The sequence below is a fragment of the Nicotiana attenuata genome, unplaced genomic scaffold (genome assembly GCF_001879085.1).
Source record: "Nicotiana attenuata strain UT unplaced genomic scaffold, NIATTr2, whole genome shotgun sequence".
Taxonomy (NCBI): Eukaryota; Viridiplantae; Streptophyta; class Magnoliopsida; order Solanales; family Solanaceae; genus Nicotiana; species Nicotiana attenuata.
This window is the reverse complement of record NW_017675523.1, coordinates 51,931-59,368: the sequence shown is the minus strand read 5'-3', so window position 1 is coordinate 59,368 and position 7,438 is coordinate 51,931.

Below are 7,438 nucleotides of genomic sequence, written 5' to 3'. Positions count from 1 at the left end.
TTTACTCACCGCGATCTCAACCAATTCCCCGCGATCGCATAGAAAACTGCTGTAGCCAAAAACCAGCAGTTAAAAATGGCCTAGAAATGGTCCGAAACCACCCCGAAACTCACCCGAGGCCCCCGGGACCTCAACCAAAAGCACGGACATATCCCATAACATCATTCAAACTTGTTCCAATCATCAAAACACATCAAACAACGCTAAAACCATCAAATCACATCGGATTCAAGCCTAAGTTCTTCAAAAACTTCCGAAATGCACTTTCGATCAAAAAGTCTACCAAACCTCGTCCGAATGATCTAAAACTTTGCACGCACATCCCAAATGACATAACGGAGCTACTGCAACTCTCAGAATTCCATTCCGACCCCTATATCAAAATCTCGCCTATCAATCGGAATTCGCCAAAATACTAACTTCGCCAATTCAAGTCTAATTCTACACCGGACCTCCAAAATAAATTCCGATCACGCTCCCAAGTCACAAATCATCTCCCGAAGCTAACCGAATCACCGGAAATCACATCCGAGCCCTCTAACTCATAAGTCGACGTCCGGTTGACTTTTCCAACTTAAGCTTTCTTAAAAGAGACTAAGTGTCTCATTTCTTATCAAAACCAATCGAATCAACTCTAACTCACCACATACCCGGTAATGAAACCATGAAGAACGTAATAAACTGAGAAAACGNACCACATACCGGTAATGAAACATGAAGAAGTAATAAATGAGGAAAACGGGGCAGTAATACCTGATACGACGGGTCGGGTCGTCACATATAGATAGACATAGACATATATATAGATATAGGTAAGAGTAAAAGTGATTTGGGGTGAATAACTTGTCCTCCATTTGTATTTAATAACCTTAAAATTTGGATAAAAATTAGGTTCTCGACTTCTCGTTTATCATTCTATCACAAGATCCGATTATTGGATAGTGATCTTCAAATTCCAATTAGTTTCTCTTCTATGATTTTACTTTATGAGCGAAATATTTATATTTGCATAGAGATTAAACAAAAGGTAGAACGTCGATATAAGTGATTATGCTGCTTAGTTGCTACAATTCCTTTTATAAGTTGTCTTGGTATCGTGTAGGATTCTAACTGTAGTATTATGTCCTAAAACTAATAGGATTATAATGTTAATATCTAGAATTCCAGTTGTATCCTTTTATTATGAGTTATTATGCTTAATATTATAAGGTTATTTTTGTAAACCGACTTTGTATTCATGCTTTTATAATAATATAGATTAGATTGTTTCCCATCTTCTAAAAACTATCAATTAATATTTATATAGAGAAGTTTTTGCAATTATTTGTTAAGTAACATGATGATATATACGTATTTTTACATCATTAATACGGAGAGCTTATATTATATCTATGTACTAGTATCCGTAACATTTGGAGAAAAATATTATTTGAAATTTTTTAGTATTGAGCTTATACATTAAAAATTGGAAGGAACTATGAGATCAGCAAGAACAAAGATAGAGCTTACAATTTATAATTTCTACTCTCGGTATCAAGATGCCGTCACTATAAATGGTAATATAGATTCATCAACAGCTCCAAAGGCTAATTTTTATGTGGACAAATACTTAAATTGCTATTCAATAATTACATGTAAATCATCTTCATGTCATAATGTATGGATATGTGTAGTATGCAGTCACATTCACCATGGCATTCTTGACATATGAGCCAAGGTAGGACTCAGTATTCATGCTTTTATAATAATATAGATTAGATTGTTTCCCGTCTTCTAAAAACTATCAATTAATATTAATATAGAGAAGTTTTTGCAATTATTTGTTAAGTAACATGATGATATATACGTATTTTTACATCATTAATACGGAGAGCTTATATTATATCTATGTACTAGTATCCGTAACATTTGGAGAAAAATATTATTTGAATTTTTTTAGTATTGAGCTTATACATTAAAAATTGGAATGAGATCAGCAAGAACAAAGATAGAGCTTACAATTTATAATTTCTATTCTCGGTATCAAGATGCCGTCACTATAAATGGTAATATAGATTCATCAACAGCTCCAAAGGCTAATTTTTATGTGGACAAATACTTAAATTGCTATTCAATAATTACATGTAAATCATCTTCATGTCATAATGTATGGATATGTGAAGTATGCAGTCACATTCACCATGGCATTCTTGACATATGAGCCAAGGTAGGACCCAGTAGTTTCCTTCATCTTTGTCAGCACCACAGAAGAGATTTCTTCAGCAACAAACTGCTCCTCCTTCACTCTTGTTGTTTTATAACAATTATTAGCTTATCACCAAGTCCTGAAAAAAATTTTAATAGGCCACAATTTCATGTCACCCTATGTTGATGCATCACTAAACCTCTTGTAAATACGCCGCTTTACATCTACCAATGTAAATCACAATGAGAACTGCATAATAGAACTGAAACCATATAAATACTAGATGGATTACAGCACAAAACCTATGAAAAAGCAAATTACACGGGAAAGCACAAAAGTTCCAATAAAAAAATATGGACAACTCAATAATTAGGATATATGTCATTAATAAATATGAGCAAAATGAAGCTTAGGACCTGAAACTCATATAACTTGTTCCTATAACGTGTTTGATATAAAAAATCAGACTACTCTCTGCAATGGATAAAGAAGGCATTAATATATGATATCCTTGAAGATAAAAACAGTTCCAGAATTCCCTTGACTTAGATTACCCTAACCAACTAAGAAACGAAAGGGTTACAAACCATAAATTTGACATCACAATCAGAAACAAACATCCATATACAGCTGCTGAGAAAAGGGTTTAATTTATCCCCAAACTCTCTTATTGTTTAACCAAAAAATAGAATTTCGGTCAAAAGCTTTATTTGTAGAAGAACTCGGGTTACTGATAATCGAATGAATAGAAGAAATTAATTTTGATAACAATGAGATAGATAGCAGAAAACAAAGTAAATCAGTATATTCAGTTGATATTTCGTGTCCTTACAAATGACCAGTCTTCTCCTTTTTATAGCTATCGCTAAGATATACGTTTTGTCTTTGTCATAATAAGGCTATTACAGACAATTAAAGGCATTAAATGCTACGTTACATAATCATTGTAATTTAATATAGATTCTCTAACATTTTTAGTATTTAATGCTTATTAAATACTGTATCTGTACTCTCTTGTGCTGTCAGATTCATTCTCTTTAATTTTTGGATTTAAATAGGTACGAGCATTGAGTCTTTTGAATAACTGCTCGTGCCTCTACTTGTGCCTCTGCACGTATCTGTTGCAACTCGTGCCTCTTTGCTAATCATCACTCTTTGACCAGCCTTCATGTCATGACGTGTCATCTTTCAATCACTTCGATATGTGTAAACTCAATTTTTTCCAATACAGATAGTCCCCCCACTTGCCATTTATTCATCCATTGAATATTTGGGAAGTGGATTTTATTAAAGCGGGATTTTTACCGCCATTAATGCTATTATATAATCGACGCTTCAATTGTCACTTCCATTTAATACTTGTTACACATGGCATCTTTTTGTTAGTTCTGCAACTTTGCAGCGCTTTTTAAGGCTCTTTTACGGCTTTACCAATTACGAAGCGACAGTTCTCATCATGACCTTTCCATCATTGCACCTTTTCCTTTGACGGTTGCTTCTTAGTATAAATATAGTTCTCATCTTTGTCTTTCTCACATAAAGTGCAAAGCTTTCAGAATATTCAATTCTTGTTCTTCACCTTCCTCGTACTGTCATGTCTTCATCAAACCCTAACCCTAGGAGAGTCCCCATAGTTGATAACTTTCCTCTTGCCCCTAATAGGAGTAGAAGAGGTGGTAGACTACGTAATTTAGGGTCTTCATCCATACGTGGTTCTTCTCTTCCTTCATCTAGTTCCAGCCCCTCTTCTAGAACCAGAGGTTCTCTTTCTCAAAGATCTTCTTCTAGGGGTAAGGAACCTTCTGAACCTCTTCGTGAACCTTCGGTGGATGAAATAGTTCCTGCTGAACTATCTTTCTATAACGACAGACAATCCCTTAGAAATCAAGTATCCTCTTTAGATCGTGCTGATATCTACCCAACTCAAATCATTGAAGGTCTGATTACTTTAGTTCACAAAGACTGCCATTGGAGTCATGACTTCCCTATTATAATTCCTAATGCTAACCAAAGAATCACTTCTTATTTAATGGAGTTTTCTTTTGTTTACACATACCCTTTCACATTAGGCTTCAAACCTGCTATTGACCCTGTTATCCTTGAATTCTGTCGTTTTTTCGACGTCTGTTTAGGTCAAATTGGCCCTATAGTGTGGAGGGTTGTTGCTTGTTTGAGGCATTTGACCAACATGGCAGGCATGCCTTTTACCTTCTCTCATCTAATTCACCTTTATTCTCCCAGAGTCTTTCGCCAATGTGTCTTTACTTTAGTAGCAAGGAGTAAAAGAGTTTTGGTTAGTCCAAAAGATGACAGAGACCGTGGTTGGTACGCCAGGTTTGTTGCTGCCCCCACCGTTGGTTTAGTGGGTGATGAAAATGTTCCCTTCCCTGAGAAGTGGAATTTTGCACGTGATTTTTTTTAAATAACTCTCTCGTACCTTTTTCTTCAATTTTGATGATTATTATCCTAATTTTCCTTTTGTTTTCTAGCAACCATGGGAATTGTTGACGATATTCCCAATTTCTGTGGTTGGGTAGGAAAGTTATTGAATACTGCCCCAATGGAGGGTAGATATTGGAAGACTCTTTCCCATCAATTTGGTTGGAAAGTGAAAACTCATGGTAAGAGTTTTTTTTTCATTTATATATTGCTTTTTCCTGAACTTATTTTAATCCTTCTTTTTATCAGGATTTGCAGTTCGAGGGATTAGTGCTGAGGCGGTCATAGCTTCTCGTATTTCTTTGGATAGGGCCCAAGAGATAATTTTGGGCTCTTCATCGAAAAGAAAAGGTGCTGATGACCAAGACTCTGAAGAAGAGGAAGACGGGGGCTCCTTAGTGAAAAGGCCACGAGCCCGTAGACGAATCGTTTCTGATGAGGAAGCTTCTCCCCCTCGTTCGGTTCCTCTTACCGAGCCTGTTGAAGCCCCGGTGGGATCCCCGATGATGATGTTCCCGCTGCTGTTCATAACTCTGTTGAGCCGCTTTTTGACCGCGGGTTTGGTAGTGAAAATTTAGGTTTGATTTCTGATGAAGCTCCCCTGGCTCCTTTTTCTACTCCCGTTCCTGTGATTCCTTCTTTGCCAGTCGTGGCTGTTACTGTTCCTCCCCAGGCTGTTTTGACTGCTTCTACTGTTCCTCCTTCAACAATTCCCCCTCCACCTGTTCCTCACACTGAAGTTGGTTCCTCGAGTAGAGGCGCAGCTATGAGGCAAGTTACCATTGAAGTTCCTGCTGAGGGTAACCTTTTGAGGAAATCAGGTCAAGCTGACGTGTGGCTAAAACCTTTGATTGGTCCAGTTGAAAGAGCTAAACTTGACAGCCACAGTTCTTTGACCTTGATGAACGATATAGTGCATGCTTCTCTAAAGGTATCCCTTTTTCAAATTTTACTTTACCTTTTTTTTTTTCTGTTTTCAGGGTTCTTATTTTTCCCTTCTTTTTTTTAGGTCAATCTAATTGGCACGGAGATGATGAAGAGGGTTACCCTCTCAGAGCAATTAGTGCGTGACTACCAAGTGGAGGCGGATAATTGGAGGGAACAATGTGAAAGTCTTCAGATCGACGTGGAAACATTAGAAGAAAGTAAAAGTACCTTAGAGCAGCAGGTACGGGCTTTGACTTCAGAATTGGCAGTTGAAAAAGCTTCTTCAAATCAAGCAGGTAAGGAAAAGGCTCGTCTGGAAACCTCTTTTTCCGAGAAATTGTCCAAGGCAAGTGAAAAAATTAGAGAGTTGAGGGCTCTCTTGGGTGAAAAAGAAGCATATGCTGGTGAACTTGTGCAGAATTTGACTCAAACTCAAGAAGACCTCCGGGTATCTTCTGATAAGGTTTGTTCTTTAGAAAATTCCCACGCTTCTCTTCAAGCTTCTTATGAATCTGCCTTGGCTGAAAATGAAAAGTTAAGAAATGAAATTGCTGACTGGGAAAGAGATTACGAGATCCTTGAAGATAAAACTGTCATTGAAGTGAGTTGGGCGTTTTTAAATTCTCGCCATGATACCGTCGTTGAAGTTAGCGAGGAGAATTTTAACTTGGAATCTGAGTTAGCCGAGATCAGAGAGACTATTGAGAAGACTCAGCAGAACCAAGATTTTTCTTTTCCCGTGGCTGAAGCTTCTGAAAATGTTGAAGATGATACGGGTATCCCCACTCTTTCAAGTCAAGTTGAGCCTGCTGTTGTTGATGTCCCTGCTTCAGTTCCTTCAACTTCTCAGTGAAAAGTTTATGTTGTTTGAATTCCTTTATTGTTTTTCTTTTCTTTTTGGTGATATGTGGTTGTAACCCTTGGTCTTTTTAAGGGTTTGTTGAAAACGTTAAGTCCCCAGACCTTTTATGGGGCACTTTGTATAAACAACTTTTGATTTATGACTAAGTTCATACTTAGTCTAAACTTTAATATTAAGAAGTTTCTGTTGCTGTTTGAACTTCTGTTTTGTTTATTCTTGCCTTTATTTTTAAGGACTTACTGAATAACTTGCATTTTTATTTTTCAAAAATGCTTCTGTTTTTTTCTTTTTTTAGCTTCATGAATACTTGAATTAATCATGAATTTTATAAAAGAGGGCCCTTTTATATTCGACACTTAATGAAGAAGACGTCTCAACTTCATAATGGTGTTAATATACGATAAAAGAAATAGGAATACACATGTTTCTTGAAATAACTTTGACAAGTTTTTATTTGAACTTTGTCTAGTTTTGAATAACACTTTACATGTATTTGAATTACTTCTATAACTTTCTCGTAACTGTTTTTCTTATAACAGATTTCAAAAAAGAAAATGAACACAAGGTTTTTATTTATAACCCGTTTCAGTACATTGCCTTTACCTTAACTATAATAAGGTTTTTAATAACGTTTGTTTGCCTTACTTTGGCTCTGTAGCTCGTGACTTTGCTCTGCACTTGACTCATTCAATGAGTGAACTTCTCAGGCTTGATCTTTGATTATTTCCCAATCTTCTTTGCCTTCTTTATACACATGTCTATGTATATTATATAGTCCCCCAAGTGTTTGAGCTTTGAAGTATGAAGTCTCGAGCACTTGATTGTTCCTCTCATTTGGTCCTTTCCCTGAAAAGGAAAAACATACGGGACGCGGAGGCGCGATTTTAGATGAAGACTGCTTAACCCGTTTCAACTTCTATCAGAATAATTGTAATCCTAGACTGGGAAAATTGATTCCACGTGCCTTGCGGGTCGTGACTCATCATTTAGTACGGGTTAGCTTTTTGCCTATCATCTAAAATCGT